Genomic DNA, 21831 nt, shown 5'->3' with positions numbered 1-21831 from the left:
AAAGAGCGAAAGGCAGACTGCTGCTGACGCTGCCCCGAGAGGCCCAAGGACTTGGCCGTAGCCCTGGAGTCCTTCAAAACATTTAAGCGCATGATCTGCCTTGCCACCAAAGAGGTGGCTGCCATCAAACGGCATGTCCATGAGGGTGTTCTTGACATCGGGCCGTAAATTTGGTGGACCTTAGCCAGGCGTGGCGGCGAACTGCCACCGTTGTGGACATCGCCCTGCCCAGCGAGTCCGTGGTATCCAGCCCACATCGTATAGAATACAGAGCTGCGTCTCGTCCATCCGCGAGGGCTTGAGCGAGTTATGCCCGGGCCCCCTCCGGACACTCTGGCAGCACGGCCGCAACCGTATCCCACAGAGAGTGGGTATAACAGCCTAAAAGGCAAGTGGCGTTTACTGACTGCAACCCACAGCTGAGGGATGAAAACAGTTTCTTACCAAACTGTTCATACCTTTTGGATTCCCGATCTGGGGGTGCAGTCGGGAATGTGGAATGGGAATTAGAGGCCTGAATAACCAGGCTCTCAAGGTGGGATGGGTGGACAGGAAGCTAGGGTCACCCGGAGCTGGGCAGTGGCGCCTGGCGACGTTCCTATCTACAGGGGGGGCCTGTAGCGGGCCTGGACCAGGTGCCCAACAGGACGTCCAATAGAGCCTAATTAAACAGTAGTAAAGGCTCCGGAGCATCAGTCTGCAGTTTAAGGACCTCAGTGAGGATGTTAGACCTCACAGTAGCAACGGGGAGCGTAAGCGTCAAGACTTTGGCTGCCTGCGTCAGCACTACACTATAAGCAGCCCCCTCCTCCGTAGCCACGGTAGGTGGTAAAACAAAGCCAGTGTCAGGGGAGGTATCAAGACCACTGGCCTACCCAAGCTCCTCTGTCCAGTCCTGGAAGGACTGACTCACGTGTCAGAGGGTCCTCAGACCTCTCCCAATCCCCTTCGTCCTCCATCTCCTAAAACTCAGGGTAAAAGGCTGGAGCCGGATCAAAGAAGACTCTTCAGCCGGCGTCGAATGCGGCGTCTGTCGATGATGGATCCGGATCGTGTGGGAACAGCACCGGGGGCGACACCCTGAGGGTCAACGCCGGCGGGGTCGTGAGGTCGACCAGCAGCGACCCGGAACAGGATCCAGCGGGAGCCTGCAGCGTCGGGACCGAAGTCACCGATGGCACCAGGGCCGAAGCACCAGACGGCGCCGGGGCACCCGGCCTGCTTGGACTCCCAGTCGGGGCCGCGGGGCCCAGAGGCACCGCGGGACACGACGAGGAGAGAGGGACCTCATGGCCATGAGAAAGGCCTAAATCTCTTCCCGCGTCGCGTTCAGCCCAGGGACGGGCGGGTATGGAGCTGCCTGTGGCTCCGGCGGAGTCGCGGAGGCAGTGTCTCCCAAACCCCCAGCCACGTTCGCGAGCTTCGGGGGGGGGGGGGGGGGGGGGGGAGTCAGAAGAGCGATGGCATTTCGACTTCTTGTGCCTCTTACCTGAGGACTTGGAGCCCGACGAATGGTGTTGACTTGTCGAGCTTCGATGACTGTGGCCCCGCAACCAGTCCTTCGACCCCCTCCTGGACCAGGAACTTGAGCGGCGTGTGGCCGACTGCCGGAGCTCAAGGTGCTTGCAGGACCGCTCCCGCCTAGCCTTCGACTTCAAGGCCCCGGAAGTCGGGGCACGACCGGTCGTCGTGGTCGGCCCCAAGGCAATACAGGCACCGGAAGTGGGGGATCAGTAACCGGCATCAGTCAGTTGCTGTCGGTAAAGGGCTTGAACCCGGACATTCCCTACCAGCACCAAGAGTCGTGAAGACTCCAAAAGAGATCAAAAAGATCAAAAAGTTTTAGTCAAAACATTACTAAGGTACTGCTTTCTCCAGACATGCGCTTAGCTGGCGCGAAAAAAGAAGAACTGACATCAACGCGCGAGGGCGGCGTCTAAGTACTCAGACGACCTCATCCCGGCGCCAACAAAGCGGACGACGGATGCGGAGCTGGAGACGGCTGAGGTTCCGTGGGAATCGTTACGGTGTTCTAGGCATGAACGAATATGGGCACGTTTGGTATCTATGAACCGTAAATGACGAGTTCAGTAAGTGTACGCGTTTTCGCTACACTACTTGGCGGGGTTCGCCTTATTTACGAGTTTCTACATCTGAACCCTCGGGTTCCATTTTAGATACGGCATCCATTTTGTTTCTTGCCCTCACGTAGTCAGCGAGCAGGCAACTGTCCGCCTCATAACCCTTTAGTTCCCAAGCCTTACGGAAGATGCATATTCCTTTCATGCGTTTTTTATGACCGGAGGAATGACACTGCAAAGGCAGATGGCTCCGCTCGAGGGTAATCTTCCCACGTTGGTCTATTGTTTCAGCCTTGCATGCGCTCGGCTCGAATCCTTTGATCCTGTGATCATGCTTCCGATATTACCCTCACACTCTTTTCTCTACGGTTGTCTGACTTCCTTGCAGCTGTTCTTGTCTCTACTCTCGTCCTTTTACAACTAGAGTGGAATGTGCCTAGCAGCAGGATAATGTGCTTTTACAGTTGGGAACCGGCAATGTTACTGTAATTATGTTCCAGGTTTCAGAAAGCCCTTTTGAAGTTTATTGTGGGAATTAAGTTGTAACCTTTTGTCCGTATGTTGTCCAATGTCGAATACGTGTATAAAAGAAGCGACCCACATATGCAATTCGAAGCAGACTCTCAGAACCTACACTCTGTTGTACTTCTTGTGACTTTTGCCTCCCTGCAGTAATAAACGCTGATCTTTGACGCCGAAGGAAGTCTCCCGTGTCTCTGTCTTTAGTGCGCCAGAACAGGTATCCCACGAAGGTTTTAGGTGTTGTCCCCTGGCACCGCTGGGCCTTAAATAGTCCAGTCCTTCAGTTGGCGCCCAACGTAGGGCGACATCAGCGGTACCGGTCCAAAGCCTGACGATTGTGAGGAACTTCGTGTGAAATCTCCGAGGAAAGGTGCACCCCGCTTCATCGATCCTGTTGTCGAAATAAGTGGTCCGAAGATTTTTCCTGCGAAGCTTCCCGCCTCCTGACGGCTGCGACGGACCGATGCCCTGACTGTCGACCTGTTTTCGGCGCCTGGCATAGTCCTTTCGTACAAGCGAGACGATAGACGGGCCTTCCTGGTGACGCCATCGAGCTCTCAGTTAAGTATTTGTGGGTCGCTCCCAGTCCTTAGTTGTTGGTGCTTAGTTGTTTGCATGGTTCCATTGCATTTGTGGTTCTTAGTTGTTGGTTCTTAGTTGTTATTTGACAGTTGCAATTGCCAAAAACCGAGGGTTTTGTCTTTCACGAAGATTTAGCACTTCGGTAACCCTTGAAGTTTGATACTAGGTTAGTGTGCACGATGCCTAGCCATAGTGGTTTTCTTGGTTTCTTTAAATGTTGCAACAAGGATTCCCGGTTGGAGGACTCGTGTCCGATACCCCCAGTTGGAACTCCGATATATGAGCTCTATAGTCGACATGGTGTGGGCCCTATTATATATAATGAATATTGGGTCCGTTACACGAAAAAAGATGGTGTCCTTAGTTGGCCACCGCATGGAAGTTTTGACCTTACGATTTTAGATAACCTTGAAGCTAAATGGTTTAAAAAGAAAGCTAGACCCGCTATGTTTGATTCCTTTCGGTTATGGCGTAAAGAGGCCAAGCAGAAAGAAATCAAGCAGCTTAAAAAGAACCGAAGAGAAGGTATCGTCCCGATAATGCAAGTTGTACAACAATGTCAGCGAGATAAAGAAGAAAAAGAAATAGAAGTTTCCACTAGACTACATCACATGAGGATAGACAAATGTTATCCGGTTTTATCAACTAGTCTTGATAAGAAAGAAGAGGATTCAAAGGAGGATCCCCTGTTAGCGTATTTGATGAAATCGCCACCTCCTTATGCACAGGGTGCTACGGCCCCTGTAGTTCCTCCTGTAGTTCCTCCTGTAGTTCCTCCTGTAGTTCCTCCTGTAGTTCCGCCTGTAGTCCCTCCTGTAGTCCCTCCTGTTCCTGCGGCTGCTGGTCAGCCCGTTGTTGGTCCTACGTTTGTCCCACCACCTGTTTCTATTCCTACTGCTCCTTTGCCTGTACCTCCTCAGTCCATTGTTCCTGTTACCTCAGCTGTCCCGACAACCTCTGCTGTCCCTACGTTCACTTCTAATGTTGCTCCTGTTCTTCGGTCTCCTTCTGTTCGTAATCGTATCCCTAACGCTGTTGCTACCCTTTATTCACCGCTTTCTAGACAGTTATTTCCATCCGATGTTTCTGTAACTCCTCAGAGACGGAGTCAAATCCCTGGTGGAAGGGAGAGTGCAACATTAGTGAATATGGCTCGTAGGTGGATAAGACATCCTGCTAACTACCCTCCACGCATGGTTTTCGACACGTTTTCTCAGTTTAATGAGCCTACGCAGAGATTCGTGTTCGAAGAAATGTGTAACTTTTGAGAGAACAATGGTATAATGATGATTTAGATAATGTACCGCCCGATATGATTGAACTTCAGAGTCAATTTTCGAACGGTATGATTGTAGGTGGAGATGTACGACGTGCCTTAGAGCGATTGTTAGCCCATAGATCCACAGTGCCTTCGAGTGTCGTTTGAGGACGACTCTGATAATTGGAAAGCGACTCCTGGTCAGTATCCTATGAGAGAGGTTCCGCCAGTATGGATGCCAGGTGATCCTAATGTTGCTCCTCCGGTTCTGCCACATTTCCAAAGAGTTTGGATACACCTTCCATGGAAGCGATCAGAAGTCTTGCAGGTCAAACAGTCCTTGCCTGATCCAAGCAAGAATCCGGCGGGTTACTATAAGTAGTTGTCTCAATTGGTAGATGCTACTATTATGAACCTTGCCGACATCGACATGCTGTTCGGTAATGTTGTACCACAACCGGTTTGGGCGAAAATTCGCCAGGAAAATCATGCGAATGAGTTAGGCGGTGATTGGGTTGCAATAATAGCGGCTGATGGCCGACAAGTTGGTGGGGCTAAGCCTGAGCAGTTAATTACGGATCTGCCTCAGAAAATCATTACGCTCATGAAAACGCTTATGCCGGCGATGAGGGTAAACTGGGATAAATTAGCAGCTTGTAAGCAAAAGAAGGATGAGAGTGTCTCCGATTTCTTTACTAGATTCGAAGAGGCATTTGTCGATCATAGTGGTCAGGATATGGGCACTGAGGGAGGCCAACGGCTGTTTGTTGATAAATTTGTGTTGAATTTGTTACCTGAACTATGCAACAAATTGAAGAATTCAGAAAGTGCATGGGCTGTTTCAACCACTGCACAGATATTAGCGACGGCTCAATATTATGAGAATAGGGAACAGGAAGAAAGTGATCGTGCAGATAAGAAAACGAAGGAGCTCAAAACGAAGGTTTTGTTGCAGCAAGCGTATCCTCCACGTTCAAATCACAATGATTCACAACAGCAATATAGACCACAATCGCAATCCTCCAGAATGCAGTCACGTTCTGACTCCTCTGACTTTAGATCTATGCTTGGGTATAATCAATGTGCATATTGTAGAAGAGAGGGACATATAAAATATGATTGTCCGGCTTTGCGTGACCGCCTTAATGGTGTATCGGCATGAAGGGGTCGTGGTGGTCCTCAACAAGCATCTCGAGGTAGAGGCCGCGGTACCTCCCAAAATCAGACTGAGCGCCCTAATACGTCAACAGATGCGAATAATTATTTTGACCAACGAAATGTGAGGTCCGATAAATCAGCACAGTATTATGCGGACGACTATTACGTTGAACATGAGACTGTTGCAAACGACCGTTACTAGGACAGCCACCGACAGAGGGAGTAGTATCAGTTCCGGTTGATCAGAGTGGGCCTTACGTCGCAGTTGCTACATCTGGCGTAGTTGAGCCTTTTCTGTTAGACACTGGTGCGACGAAAAGTTCCATCATGCATTCGAAACTCCCTGGCGCACCTTTGTCCGGCATTAACAAATGTTTCCGTTTGATTCTCTGGCGCCCCTGTTAGCAATCCTGTCTCTAGCCCTTTGCCCCTTACGATTGGTCCTCGTGAGCTGGAGGCTCCATTGATTCTATCTACTGGTTGTGGTGAGAATCTTTTGGGCTTGGATTTGTTAAAACGGTTATATGCGACTTTGTATTGCTCTCCTGAAGGAGTGGAGCTTACATTAGGTCGGAGAGTAATCTCTCCTATGTACTTGTCGATTGATAAATTCCCACCGGAATTGAGTTCCCTTCCTGCGTCTCTATGGGCCACAGGTCCCAATGATGTGGGTCTCTTGGACATCCCACCTTATGTGATCCAACTGAAACCAAATGTGCGATTACCACGTATACCTCAGTATCGTATCTCTCTTGATGGTGAGCGAGCGCTATTAGCGATCGTTTGTGACCTGATCAAAAAGGATGTCATTGAAGAAACTCAGGGAAATGTGTGTAATAGTCCTGTGCTACCAATTTTAAAACGAACTGATCCATCTAAACCTCCTGTGTACCGTTTCATAATCGATTTGAGAGAAGTGAATAAAATCGTGATCCCACAGTTCCCCGTGGTCCCCGATATCACGGCCTTGTTGACTTTGATTCCAGCTTCTGCCTCCTGGTTCACGGTGATCGATCTAAAGAATGATTTCTTTAGTATCCCGATCGCTGAGGAAAGCAGAGACCTATTCGGATTCTCATTAGGTGGTCGCAGTTTTAGATTGAAACACGCACCACAAGGCTATTGTGAGAGTCTGTCGATTTACAGTCAAGCACTTAAGAGTCAGCTTGATGCGTTTGTATTACCGGCAGGCGCGGCTTTGATTCAGTACGTTGACGACCTGTTGGTAGCTGCTGATACCGAGGATATTTGTAGAACTGCTACAGTATCGTTGTTGCGGCATTTATGTGACTTACATCATAAAGTGTCACCTTCTAAGCTGCAATATTGTTGCCAAGAAGTAACCTACTTAGGTCACTTATTGTCAAAGGATGGGAGAAGGTTGACCCCAGAGAGAATTGCAGCGATTACCCGAATGACTGTGCCAAAAACTCAGAGAGATGTACGTGCCTTTCTAGGTATTCCGTCATACTGCAGACAATGGATTCCGAATTTTTCATTATTGGCAAAACCATTGATAGCCCTTACATGCAAGGACTTTTCATCTCCTTTGCCATGGACTGAAGAGTGTCAGAAAAGTTTTTCTGAATTACGTGATGCGTTGTGTTCGGCTCCTGTGTTGGGTACTCCTGATTACAGTAAGCCGTTTACACTATACGTTCACGAGAGGGATGGTTGTGCGTTGAGTGTTCTGGCACAACAATTTGGCAACAAACAGCGTCCATGCGCATATTTTTCTTCGACCTTAGACCCAGTAGCTAGAGCCTTGCCGAGTTGTTTAAGCGCAACAGCGGCAGCTGCGGCGTCCATTCGACAGTCCGCAGGTCTGGTCATGGATAATATGCTTACGGTGATGGTTCCGCATGCAGTCGACACTCTTGAACCGAACGAAACTCAACATTTGACGAGCGCAAGGTTGTCTGGGTATGAGTTGACGTTACTGGCAAGTCACATACGGATAAAACGGTGTAATGTGTTGAATCCAGCAACATTGTTGCCGATCAACACGGAGTCAAGTGATGTAGCACCACATGACTGCTATCTGAAGACTGAAGAAGAGACGAAGGGTCGTATTGACCTAAAAGATACTCCATTGGTAGATCCCGATGGTACTTTGTATGTTGATGGTTCCTGTTTTAAGTTACCGAATGGTGATGTGACGACTGTGTATGCTGTAGTGACGTTGAGAACGGTTGTGGAATCTACGAGATTAAATCAGAATTCGGCCCAGGCAGCGGAGTTGATCGCCTTGACGAGAGCGTGTGTGTTGTCCAGAGGAAAGCGGGTGAATGTGTTTACAGACAGCCAGTATGCTTTTGGTGTGGCACATAGTTTTGGGCGATTGTGGAGAGAAAGAGGATTCTTGACGTCGCATGGCACAAAGATTCAGCATGGACAGCTTGTGAATGACCTTTTAGATGCACTTACATTGCCTAAGCAGGTGGCCATAATTAAATGTAGTGCGCATCGGAAAGTGACAGATGATGTTGGTCGTGGTAATGCGTTTGCAGACGAGACTGCTAGGGAGACAGCTAAAGATCTGACAAACCGAATGTATGTTACGAGTTCAGTGAGATGGCCTGCAGAGACGAGTATGTGTGAAGACACAGTTGAGTGTGAAGGAAATACAGAACGAGGTCACTGAGATGGAAAAGACTAAGTGGAAAGAAAGCACAGGAAAGTTAGACGAGGATGGATGTTGGGTTTGATTTGTCAGAAAAACAGATGGATGTTACCGGATGCATATGTGCTTGCTGTGGTTACAATGGCCCATGGCACAGCACATATAAGCGCAAAAGGCATATGCAAGTTGTTGTCTCCTGTATGGAAGAAAGATGGGATTACTAAGTGTGCGGAAAGAGTGGTCAAGAATTGTATGGTGTGTTTGATGTACAATCCTGGTAAGGGCACCCCCACTCCACCTGGTCATTTTGCCCCTCCTACATGTCCTTTCGAAGTTATCCAATTGGACTTCATCCACATGGAGAGATGCAATAATTTAAAGTATGGTTTGGTTGTGGTTTGTGCGTTCTCCAGATGGATTGAGGCCTACCCTCTTAAAGATAATACTGCCCTATCCACAGCTAAAATTCTGCTCAAAGAGTATTTCCCCAGGTATGGCATGCCTCGGATTGTATGGTCAGACAACGGAAGTGAGTTTGTGGGAAGTGTGATGAAGAGTGTGTGTCATGGCCTAGGCATAGTCCAGAAATTTCATAGCGCTAATCATCCTCAGTCAGCGGGTTTGGTGGAAGGATACAATGGCACCCTGAAACTAAAACTTGCTAAAATTCAGGCAACAACTGGTTTATCATGGCCTGACGCTTTGCCTCTAGCTCTCTTATCGACCAGGGCGACTGTACACTCTCGAGTAGGGCTTAGCCCATATGAGATTGTGTTTGGCCGTCCTGCGAACATTTGGGGAGTTCCGAGGCCTAAAGAATTTGACAGAATTGAATATCCAAAAGTAATCGACTATCTTTATGATCTGACTGCTAAATTGAGTTTGATTCATCAACAGGTCTTTGAGGCTCTACCGTCACAAACAGAGGGTCCTGGTCATCGGCTCCAACCAGGAGACTGGGTCCTTACCCGCAACTTTGGACGAAAACGAAATCTTGAGCCGAGGTTCGTGGGACCCTTCCAAGTGTTGCTAGCAACGAGGACGGCGGTTCGACTGGAAGGAAGGAAACATTGGGTGCATGCCACCCACACCAAGAAGGTTCCGCTTCCTTTGCCAGCAGATACATGGATGAGGAAAGGATTCGCCTCGTCAGAAACCGACGCCCCTCAGCGTTTTGCACCGTTTAGCAAAGCTCAGCCCATAGGGAACACTTCAGTTTTTTCCGACACACCTGTTGATTCCTCTCAAACAATATCATTACCATCAACATTGGAGAATTCAAGTTATGAACAATTGCCTGAACAATCGAACACTCTTTTGCCATCCAATCCACTGTTTGAAGAGCAGACTCGCCCTGGAAGAAACCGATACTTTCTTCGTCCACGCAATAAAGACTAATAAATAATTTTTATTATTTTTGATTTCACATTACCCCCTCACATTTGCCTTGAATATTGTGGACATTTTATTATGTATGTATCTTTTTCCAATACAGCTAGGAGACGTACATGAAATTGGTTGTTCAACTGATTAAAACCTATCATCTGGGTTGGCCGTAGGGCCGCGCGGGTACTTTCTGTTTAGCAGGTTTCTGACACTAGGTCGATTCTTTTGTCGATTTCTGGGAACACCTGGGAATTGACAATCGCTACTCAGAACGAAGTGCGTCAAGAACGTTGCGGACGGTCGTTAGAGGATGGAGTTCTCTAAGCTGTCGAAAATGGAGAAAAAGGTGGTGCAAAGATCTAAATTATACAAAACATTTCGAACAAAATGTTTTTTGTTACAGGTTCTCATGTTGTTCCTAACTGTGTCTATGCTGCTGGTGGGTGGAGTATATTTTGGTTTTCAATCATTGTTGCCTTCTACTTCACCTACTCCTCCTTCTCATGATCTAAATTTCATCTCTACTGCTTCTCCACATTCTTTTCATCTACTGCCCCAACATGAACAAGTCAGACGTGCAGAATTTAGAAACAATTCCTTCGTTCAACTTCTGCATCAGCATCAGTTGGTGGTTAATACTACCAATTGTTGGGTGTGCGGGTTAATGCCACATACCATGGATAGGGGTATTCCATATTTGGTTCTTCCTTACAGCCCCCAAGGGTCAGCTCGAGCATTCCAAACCATGTTCCGTAGTGCACTAGATTCCTACCCCCATCGAGAGCCACGCTCAGCAAGCTTTGGTCTTGGCCCGTACCACAAGTCTCTGATAGCTATTGCTGACTTAGATAGAGACATTTTTGATGCATCGCTTATCCCAGAGGAGGAAGTGCAAGCCTATAAGTACCTTAGTGAAGCTGAGTATAGTGTATCAGTGGGTGATAGGCAGCTCAAAAGCTCATCTCCAATCTGGATTGTACCTCACCTAGGCCGCTTTTGTCTGCAAGGTCATGGCCGAAATCCGAGAGCTCAGCTTGGGAAGAGTGCTTGTGTTGATACTTACGTTCTACCGATGCTCTCTTCCCCCGTTTTCCTGACTGCCAAGGGTACCTATTTTGTATGTTATGATCGCGCATATACTTGGTTACATCATGACTTCTCGGGTACATGTTATATCGCGAATCTCTTGCCTCCGACTTTCACTGTTGCCTCAGATTATCACAAGACTAGAGTTGTGAGAGGCGTTGTTAGTAAAGAAGATACTGCCGGTCAAGAAGCAGGAGACTTCTTTAAGGGTTTCCTACCGTTTTGGGGCCCTATGGTCAATAGCAGGAATCTGAGGCAGTTAATTCGCGTAGTAGAGTCAACTGCTAACATAACTGCAAGCGCCCTTGGTAACCTGACAGCAGAGCTTCAAGCGGATAGGCTTATGACGTTACAGAACCGTATGGTTCTAGACGTTGTACTAGCAGATAGAGGTGGTGTGTGTAAGGTCATCCATTCGAGTTGCTGCATTTTCATACCTGATAACGCTCCAACGGTTTATCAAGCCATCTCCAAGTTGCATAAAATCTCAGAGTCCATACACGTGGACGAGGGAGATTGGACGCTTCTAGGATGGTTTTGGGGTCTGATATCGACTTGGGGTTGGAAGATTCTGATGATTATAGGGGTTGTTGTGACGTTTCTATTCACATGTTGTCTTTGTGTGCAGTGTGGTCCTGCCTTATGTGGCCTATGTGCTACAACGTGTATAAGAACGCCATCTGTTACCAAGGAGACATTATTGGATAGAATAATGTTCCAGCAACATCTGAATGATCTGATGAATATCAAGATCGACTCTGACTTCGACTAGTTCTTGCCTACATGAGGGCAAAAGGAGCGTCTGAGGTTCCGTGGGAATCGTTACGGTGTTCTAGGCATGAACGAATATGGGCAAGTTTAATATCTATGAACCGTAAACGACGAGTTCAGTAAGTGTACGCGTTTTCGCTACACTTACTTATTTACGTGTTTCTACATCTGAACCCTCGGGTTCCATTTTAGATACGGCATCCATTTTGTTTCTTGCCCTCACGTAGTCAGCGAGCAGGCAACTGTCCGCCTCATAACCCTTTAGTTCCCAAGCCTTACGGAAGATGCATATTCCTTTCATGCGTCTTTTATGACCGGGGGAATGACACTGCAAAGGCAGATGGCTCCGCTCGAGGGTAATCTTCCCACGTTGGTCTATTGTTTCAGCCTTGCATGCGCTCGGCTCGAATCCTTTGATCCTGTGATCATGCTTCCGATATTACCCTCACACTCTTTTCTCTACGGTTGTCTGACTTCCTTGCAGCTGTTCTTGTCTCTACTCTCGTCCTTTTACAACTAGAGTGGAATGTGCCTAGCAGCAGGATAATGTGCTTTTACAGTTGGGAACCGGCAATGTTACTGTAATTATGTTCCGGGTTTCAGAAAGCCCTTTTGAAGTTTATTGTGGGAACTAAGTTGTAACCTTTTGTCCGTATGTTGTCCAATGTCGAATACGTGTATAAAAGAAGCGACCCACATATGCAATTCGAAGCAGACTCTCAGAACCTACACTCTGTTGTACTTCTTGTGACTTTTGCCTCCCTGCAGTAATAAACGCTGATCTTTGACGCCGAAGGAAGTCTCCCGTTTCTCTGTCTTTAGTGCGCCAGAACAGGTATCCCACGAAGGTTTTAGGTGTTGTCCCCTGGCACCGCTGGGCCTTAAATAGTCAAGTCCTTCACGGCGCCTACCGACACGCAAGGGTACTGCTACGCAAAATTTACCGGATCCAGTCTGACGCCTGGGGGTTATTCTAAGGTAAGGAATCTAACGTGTTTCTTTCAGCTCTCACGTCTCATTTAGGTATCCTAGTCAATAAAGGGTTAGAAGAAATGGTTGCAGATAATTTAACCCCTCTAATTTCTCAAATGCAACGTGATTTCGATAAATGGAAGACCTTGGGTCTTTCCCTATGTGGTAGAACCCAAGCTGTTAACATGGTTACCCTTCTGAGATTTATTTACATTCTAGGTATGCTTCCCATTCAGATTCTCTTCTCCTTACTTCGATGTTATGTGAACTGATTTTATATAGCACATAGCTGCCTCAGCAAAGAGGCGTCCTGGCGCTTACAGCGTCAAAAAGAACCAAGAGGCTAGGGACCAAACCAGAAAACACATAACATACAGCAAAGCAATGAAAAACTAAACCGAAGGAAAGAGAAAAGTTGATTACTTTCCTGAAATCCAGCAGGCGATCCAAGCTACGAATCTGAGGAGGCAAGGCATTCCATAGCTTATCTGCTAAGTAGCAGAAAGAACGACCACCGACCCGAAGACGCTTCATTCGTGGGACTCTAACCAGGTGCTGTCCCGAGGAGCGCAGCTGGCAAGTTGGAACATACGGTGCTAACAAGTGGACTAAGAGGCCAGGTGAAGATAGCTTCAAGATCTTAAAAGACAAGCAAAGAGCCTTGAAATTGGATCGGTTTCGCCAGGGGTAGCCAATGTAGTCTCCGGATGGATCCGTAGAGGGGCACTTATGGCGAAGCCCCAACAGGGCTCTAGCAGCAGCATTTTGAACACGCTGCAAACGCATAGCCTCAGCCTGATTCGCCTGCAGTAGGAGGGAACTAGCATAGTCTAGTCGAGATAGAATGGCAGATTGAACAATCAGCTGGCATGTGGGAGTGTCAAAAAACCTCAGTAACAGCCTAAATCTCCAAAGGAGCACAAAACAGGTGCCAGAAACTTTTTTGTATGCTCTTTGAAACCGAGGGAAGAATCAATCCATACCCCCAGATTCTTGACCACCAACTTTGGGGTGGGAGCACTACCCAGAGCCTTTGGCCACCATTGCTCACTCCAAAGACTCCTGTCCTTCCCTACCAGCATTACCTCCGTTTTGTTAGCATTCAGCTGGAGGCAATTTGCAGTCATCCATTCTGCAAAGGCAGCCAGGCCGCTTCTAAATCTAGCTGAGTCCTGCGAGGAGTCATCGGATAGGGCCACCACCAATTGCGTATCATCTGCATACAAAACCATGGTGATGCCCATATTCCTTGCCACCGTTGCAAGAGGTTGAACATATAGGTTAAACAATACGGGGCTCAGCGTCAAACCTAGAGGCACACCCTGGCCAATGGCATGGGCCTGGGACAAACGGGGGCCCCGACACACTGAACGATCGATCAATCAATAGATTCCCAGAATAAAACTTATTCGGGGGTCCCGTTAAACCTAGTCTTGCTATAACAAAGCTAAAGGCTCATCAATTATACGAGGGAATTGGCCTTCCATTTATTAAAGACTATTCTCTAGCATTGCACATTTCCAAACTTTCATATCTGTTACCTGGCATCAAAGATGTCCCACAATGGGTTCACATAGAACGTCATCTTTCCTCAGAAGCAGATCTTACTCTTTTGTATGGTAATGCATAAAATACTGGCAGAAAAGTCATAGATTACTAGGTTCCAATCCGCAAATTCACGGCAAGGCTCCTGTTGGACCTAGATTACCCAAGCCTACATATGGTAGCTTGGCACAGTAGTGGTCTACAGCTAACTCCAGGCGTTGGCTAAGTACTTACACAGCTTACCCACAGTAACACATTGATGAACCACTAAAATAAAGACACAACACCTTTGTTTGTAAAAATACCGTTACCTTTTATAAAAATAATATGGCTCTTTGGATTTGAAAGCATACAGGTTATCACATCAATTGCTTTTAGGAATAAACATTGCACTTTTACTAGAGAAAATAGTTTTCACTCCTCCAGCTGTGGAAAAAGCAGTAAATCATATACTTTTATCAGAATTCAGCAGTACATTCAGAGAACTTCTTGGATAATTAATTGAAGCTCCTAGACTTCACACTCTACAGGGGTATTTTGCATTAATACACAATGACATCAATAACTCTTTACTACAGCCTACCAATTCATTGGTTATGTTAACACATCTAGGGTTACGTTGCCTAACCCCTTCTCTCCTTTGTCACAGAATGAATCTCCAGGGAAGTAGAAAGGTCAAGGCCCTTTTCTCTGCTTATGGACCTGTTTAAAATAGCTGTCAACCTTTTATCCCTTTTTACCCAACACTTCCCTCTTCACACTCCCACTCTCCTTACTGTCTGGGTGGCAGATATGCCACAGTCCATAGGCCTTCAGCTGGTACCCGCCTCTCAAGCTCCCCCGATCAGCTGCTTCCCTGCACTGACGTGGGAAGAGCCTTGCCGGCCTCCTCAGCCCAAGCGCGCGTTCTCCTGTCAGCGCTGGCTAGGGGGCCTCGTTTCAGGCTTAACGCGGTGATTTCCTGTGTCTGCGGATCACCAGGGGTTAGATGGGCGGTCGGTTGCCCAAGCGCTAGTTCCTCCAGCAAGCGCTCACAAGTAGGGGGTTCCGCTGTCAACGCGGCGCTCCGGAAAGTCGTCTGGCGCCACCTCAGGCAACCCGATGGACGCGCTGATCTCTGGGGCATGCGCGTTCCTCGCAATGGCTCCACCTCTCAGGTCGCGCTGCTCGTCGGCGCCTGCGTGTTCCTCCCCGGACCTCGTCACGCAGGGAACACTGCACCCCTGGGCCTGCTCGACCCTAGGCCCCTCCTGCTGAAAGAAGCGGTCGCGCTACTGGCTTGCGCGGAAGCGTTTCCTCGCTTCTCCTGACGCGCCTGGTGCCCCCGGGGTCCCGCAGACGGACCACACTGCGCCGCTCCTCACACGCTGCTGCTTTCCTCCCCCGGCTCCAGAAGAAGTACCTCACAGATCGGGCACTCGCTCCTCCAGGTGCTCCAGGCTCCACAGTTCCCCAACCACCTCAAGGCGCTCCAAGGGGACCACAAATGACTCGCTACCCTGGTAGGTGCAGCGCTGGGCAGGGCATATAAGACTGAGTTTCAGAAAGCAGATCCTGTCAGTTTCTACAGGAATGCTGATCCAGAAGGGTTTTTCTTCTCACGAAGCTTGTTTTCTTGGTCAATAACTGTTGTCTTGAGAGAGGGATCGGTCAAGGGCTAAAGGGGGAACAATCCTCTGAAGTAACTGTCAGCCTCAAATGACAACTAGCTGCTCTCAGTGTGTCCACCTCCTCTCACCACTGCCTCACTCCTCTACTCTGGGGTCAGCACAAAATGGCTGCTGGTCACTGGCCTTATATAGGGTGGCCTGAGACCTGCAGAATTCTCTAGGGTATTCTAGAAAGTTCCCTAATGTTAACCTATGGACCTGTCCTCCAGTGGTGTCCGTTATGGCAGTTGGTGGACACCATCTTAGGTTTCTTGAGATCCCTAGATTTTCAAGGGGGCTGACTAGGCCTCACAGGTTATGAGGGAAAAATGGCGTCATCGCCAAGGAGCACCTAGCCTCCTGACAGCATTAAAAAAATTCCTGATGGACATATGTAAAAATAAAAATAGAAAGTCTGGGAGGCTAAGGGGGACAAAAATAAATCATGGTGGTTAGAGTCTTCCCAGAAGCAGACAGGTCTAACACGCGTCCCCCCCAGCTGAAAGTGGGGAGAACTACCCAACCCCTTGGGAGTCCTCATCACTAAGGCGGAAATACCTGGATAGACCGTCTGCATTGGCATGGTCTGCCCCAGGTCGATGTTCCACCCTGAAGTCCATTCCCTGTAGGGAGATGGACCACCTTAGCAACTTGGGATTCTCCCCCTTCATTTGCATCAGCCAACGAAGGGGGCGATGGTCAGTCTGAACTAGGAAGTGCGAACCAAACAGGTATGGTCGCAGCTTCTTCAGAGCCCAAACCACCGCAAAGGCTTCTCTCTCAATTGTACTCCACCTCCTTTCCCTGGGGAGTAGTCTCCTGGACAGGAAGACCACGGGTTGATCCAAGCCCTCATCATTTAGCTGCGATAACACTGCCCCAATGCCATGTTCTGACGCATCTGTTTGGACAATGAATTCTCTAGCAAAATTAGGGGCCTTGAGAATGGGAGCGGAACACAATGCTTGTTTCAAGGTCAGGAAGGCTCGCTGGCAAGCCTCCGTCCAGACTACCCGTCGGGGTTGCTTCTTGGAAGTAAGCTCAGTGAGAGGGGCCACAATAGTGCCATACCCCTTCACGAAGCGACGGTAATATCCAGTGAGGCCCAGGAAGGCTCGGACCTCTGTTTGAGTCTTGGGGGGCTCCCAGGCGATGATAGCCTCAATCTTTGCCTGGAGGGGCTGCACCGTCCCTCTGCCCACCAAGTGACCTAGGTACACCACCGACCCTTGTCCGATCTGACACTTGCTGGCCTTGATGGTCAAGCCAGCCTGTTGCAGGGCATGAAGAACAGCTTGCAGGTGCTGCAAATGGTCCTCCCAGCTGCTGCTGAAGACAGCAATGTCGTCCAGGTATGCAGCAGAAAAAGCTTCCATTCCCGAAAGGACCCTGTTCACCAGCCTCTGAAAAGTGGCAGGGGCATTCTTGAGCCCAAAGGGCATCACACGAAATTGGTAGTGTCCCTCAGGTGTAGAGAAGGCTGACCTTTCCTTCGCCTCCTCAGTAAGGGAAATCTGCCAGTACCCTGAAGTTAGGTCAAAGGTACTTAAGTATTGGGCAGCTCCCAGCCGGTCAATAAGCTCATCCGCCCGTGGGATAGGATGTGCATCAGTTTTAGTCACTGAGTTCAAGCCTCGGTAGTCCACACAGAATCTCAATTCAGGTGTGGTGCCTGGTGGGGCAGCTTTTGGTACCAAAACCACCGGGCTAGACCAAGGGCTACCAGAAGGTTCAATCACCCCTAGCTCCAGCATCTTGGCGACTTCACTTTTGATGTTGGCCTTCACCTTGTCCGACAGCCGGTAGATTTTAGATTTCACAGGTGGGCTGTCTCCTGTGTCCACGTCATGGGTACACAGGTGGGTCCTACCTGGGACAAGGGAGAACAGGGGAAAAAATTGCTCCAGGATCTGGCGGCAATCACTTTGCTGTTCAGAAGTCAGGGATGGCGAGAGAATCACTCCCTCCACTGATCCATCTTTTTCTTTGTACGAGAGAAGATCAGGGAGAGGTTCACTTTCTTCTTCCTCTGCTCCATCGGTCACCAGCATTAAGACAACCTCGGGCCTCTCATGATGTGGCTTGAGACGATTGGCATGCAGCACCCTGAGGGGCTGCCTTGGGGTCTTAAGATCCACCAAATAGGTAGACTTCCCCTTTTTCTCTAAAACCTCAAAGGGGCCTGTCCAACGGTCCTGGAGGGCATTCAGCTCTCCAGGTTCCATTACCCACACTTTCTGTCCAGGCTCCAGTTCCACTGGGTGAGCGTTGTGGTCATACCACTCTTTCATAACTGTTTGGCTGGCCTCCAAGTTGTCTGAAGCCTGCTTCCACAACTTAGCCATTTGGCTCCGGAAGGCCAGCATGTAGCTCACCACGTCCTGGGGAAGCTTCCTGGGAGTCTGTTCCCATCCGTCTTTCACCAGGCTGAGAGGTCCCCTTACAGGGTGCCCATACAAAAGTTCGAAGGGGCTGAAGCCCACTCCCTTCTGTGGCACTTCCCTGTAGGAAAACAAGAGACAGGGTAGGAGGATGTCCCATTTCTTTCGTAGGCTCTCAGGAAGACTCCGTATCATACCTTTCAAGGTTTTGTTAAACCTTTCCACAAGACCATTGGTTTGTGGGTGATAGGGAGTAGTAAACCGATAGGTAACACCGCACTCCTTCCACATGGCCCGCATGTATGCTGAAAGGAAGTTAGTCCCCCTGTCGGAAATGACCTCCTTGGGGAAACCCACTCTGGTGAAAATCCCCATCAGGGCCCTTGCCACTGCAGGTGCAGTGATGGTCCTCAGAGGTATTGCCTCTGGGTACCGGGTGGCATGATCCACCAAAACCAGTATGAACCGATGTCCAGCTGAAGTTGGTGGATCCAATGGCCCTACAATGTCGATGCCCACCCTCTCAAAGGGGGTGCTAACGACGGGTAGTGGTTCCAGGGGAGCTTTTAGCTTCACCCCAGTTTTCCCACTGGCTTGGCAAGACACACACGTCCGACAATATGTATCCGACGCCACTTTCATTCGAGGCCAGTAGAAATGGGGGACAAGCCGGGCAAAGGTCTTGTCCTGTCCTAGGTGTCCTGCCAATGGTATCTCATGAGCCAGTTCCAGTAGAAAGGCTCTAAAGCATTGAGGGACCACCAAGGCTCTGGCTGAACCGTGGCCAGGTGTCTTGGGCTCACTGTAGAGGAGTCCATCCTCCCAGTAAATCTGGTAGCTCCCCTCAATGTTTCCCGCTGCCTGGGCGTTGGCCTGTTGCCGCAGCCCCTCGAGAGTAGGACACTCTTTCTGAGCTTTGCAGAACTCTTCCCGGGAAGGACCTCCCTCCACATGCCATTCAGTGGGGATGGGTAGGTTTTCCAGGGAAGCAACATTCTCCCCGGTGGACTCCAGATCCACCTCCGCAGGTGGTCCAGTTGTCTCACGAGGTGGAGATGTCGAGGCAGGGTCCTCCGGCCTCCTGTCCTTCTCCTCTCTGGCAGCCGGCTGGGCCATTGTTCCAGGCTCCAGCGTCAATGAACTCCCCCTTCGGGCAGTCGCGGACCTTGTGCTGACACAAGTCCAGTCAGGGGGTCCCAGCATCTCAGAGTGAGTCTGGTACTCCACCCTCCTCCAAGCATTGTGCTCCATATCATTCCCTAACAGGCAGTCAACAGGCACGGCAGGGCTTACGGCAACTCGAAGTGGACCTGCAACCCCTCCCCACTCAAAGGGAACCTGAGCCACAGGATAGTGGCCCAATCTGCCGTCAGCCATTACGGCGGGATGGAGTACATCTGGGATGACCTGCTCTGGAGACACCAGCTGACTCCTTACCATAGTCATGCTGGCTCCTGTGTCTCTCAGAGCCTCCCCTCTTCGGCCATTGATGGTGACCCACTGCTCATACTTAGTAGTATTAGAGGGCAGCTGGGTCTTGGGAACCATCTCTTTGTCTCCCAGGGACACTAAGGTGACACCCGCCCGCTCCCCTCCATTAACCAAAGGTATCTCCTCCCCGAGCACTACACTAGTGATTCCCGGGGCTTTTCCTCCAGTGGGAGGGGGTGGTCTTTTTGGGCACCTCACATCTCCTTTATAGTGTCCCACACCACCACACTCAAAACAATGAACAACCCTTGGCTGCTGGCTTTGGCCAGGGGTAGGGTTGCGAGGGGGGTTACTCTTGGGGATGAATCCTCTGCCCCTTCCTTGCGAAGTATTTTGTGGCCCTTTTGAGAACTCCCTCTTAGTTTCCCCTCCCTCTTTCCTCTGGGGGGCGCCCTGTCCTTGCTTCTGGGAATTCCCTCCAGTCCCCTTAGTCGACACCCGGGTACTAACCCAGATGTCCGCCTCCTCAGCAAGCTTCCTGGGGCTGGTCAGCTTGCTGTCCACCAGATGCTGTCTTAGCTCGGGAAGACACTTCTCGAGTAGGTGTTCCTTGAGTATGAGGTCATATAGTCCCTCATAGTCCCCTACATCGCTGCCTCTTACCCAACCCTCCAGGGCCTTCCTGGAGTAGTCCAAGAAATCTACCCAGTTTTGCGTGCCCAGCTTGTAGCTGCCCCGGAACTTTTGCCTATATTTCTCAGGGGTCAACCCAAACTTCTTGAGCAGCGCTGATTTCATAGCCGGATAGTAGGTCTGTTCACTCTGGTCAAGAGCCAACAAAGTATCCCTGCCAGTGGGGGGCATGTATTTGTATAACCCACCTCCCCAGTGGACTTCCAGAATCCCATGGGCCCTTAGCGAGACCTCGTAGGCGGCTAGCCATTTAGCAATGTCGTCACTGGGTACATAACAAGCCATAATATCTTTTGGTAGGTACGGTCTAGGTTCTTTGATGTTGGTCTGGGTATCGCTGCCACCATTCTCTGATTTGGAGGATCCTCGGTTTAGGGCTTGTAAATCCATCTCTTTGATGGTTCGCTCATGTGCCAACCTCCTATCCTCCCTTTCCATGTCCATCCTGGCTAGTTCTATTTTCAACCTCCTCTCCTCCCTCCTATCTTCCAGCTCGGCTTCGGTTAAGCCCCTGTCTGAAACACTGCTGCTTGCCCTTGAAGGTAACCTGGGACCTGTCAGAAGATTCCCTCTCCCCATTTGGTTCAGCAATGCAGCCTCAGTAACAGTGTCCCCATCACCCACTTCCATTTCTGGTTCCTCCCTTAGGCGAGCTTCTAACCATGCCCTTATGCTTGTCAGCAACTCTCCTTTCTTGGCACCTTTATTGAAAAATACCCCGTTCTGCTGACACCAATCCCTGAGTTGGGCCACAGTATTGGCTTCCAACTCTTTAAGATTCACCTCCAGCTTTGCCATGGTATAAAATTACTCACAGGAGAAACCCACGAAGTGACTTGAGGTTAACCTCCACCCACCACCAGAAGTAAATTTAGAAAAATCAAAAATATAAATTAGGAGGGCCGCAGGGAGAAAACTCCAGGTGGGGTCTCGTGGTTGCCACTGTGTTACTAATAAGTGAGTGTAAGTACAAATCCGTGATCCCACCGCTGAAACACCAATTATGTTGGACCTAGATTACCCAAGCCTACATATGGTAGCTTGGCACAGTAGTGGTCTACAGCTAACTCCAGGCGTTGGCTAAGTACTTACACAGCTTACCCACAGTAACACATTGATGAACCACTAAAATAAAGACACAACACCTTTGTTTGTAAAAATACCGTTACCTTTTATAAAAATAATATGGCTCTTTGGATTTGAAAGCATACAGGTTATCACATCAATTGCTTTTAGGAATAAACATTGCACTTTTACTAGAGAAAATAGTTTTCACTCCTCCAGCTGTGGAAAAAGCAGTAAATCATATACTTTTATCAGAATTCAGCAGTACATTCAGAGAACTTCTTGGATAATTAATTGAAGCTCCTAGACTTCACACTCTACAGGGGTATTTTGCATTAATACACAATGACATCAATAACTCTTTACTACAGCCTACCAATTCATTGGTTATGTTAACACATCTAGGGTTACGTTGCCTAACCCCTTCTCTCCTTTGTCACAGAATGAATCTCCAGGGAAGTAGAAAGGTCAAGGCCCTTTTCTCTGCTTATGGACCTGTTTAAAATAGCTGTCAACCTTTTATCCCTTTTTACCCAACACTTCCCTCTTCACACTCCCACTCTCCTTACTGTCTGGGTGGCAGATATGCCACAGTCCATAGGCCTTCAGCTGGTACCCGCCTCTCAAG

The sequence above is a fragment of the Lissotriton helveticus genome, chromosome 5_1, assembly GCF_964261635.1.
Source record: "Lissotriton helveticus chromosome 5_1, aLisHel1.1, whole genome shotgun sequence".
NCBI classification, from domain to species: Eukaryota; Metazoa; Chordata; class Amphibia; order Caudata; family Salamandridae; genus Lissotriton; species Lissotriton helveticus.
The sequence above is the reverse complement of the archived record's forward strand: the minus strand, read 5'-3'. Positions refer to the sequence as shown.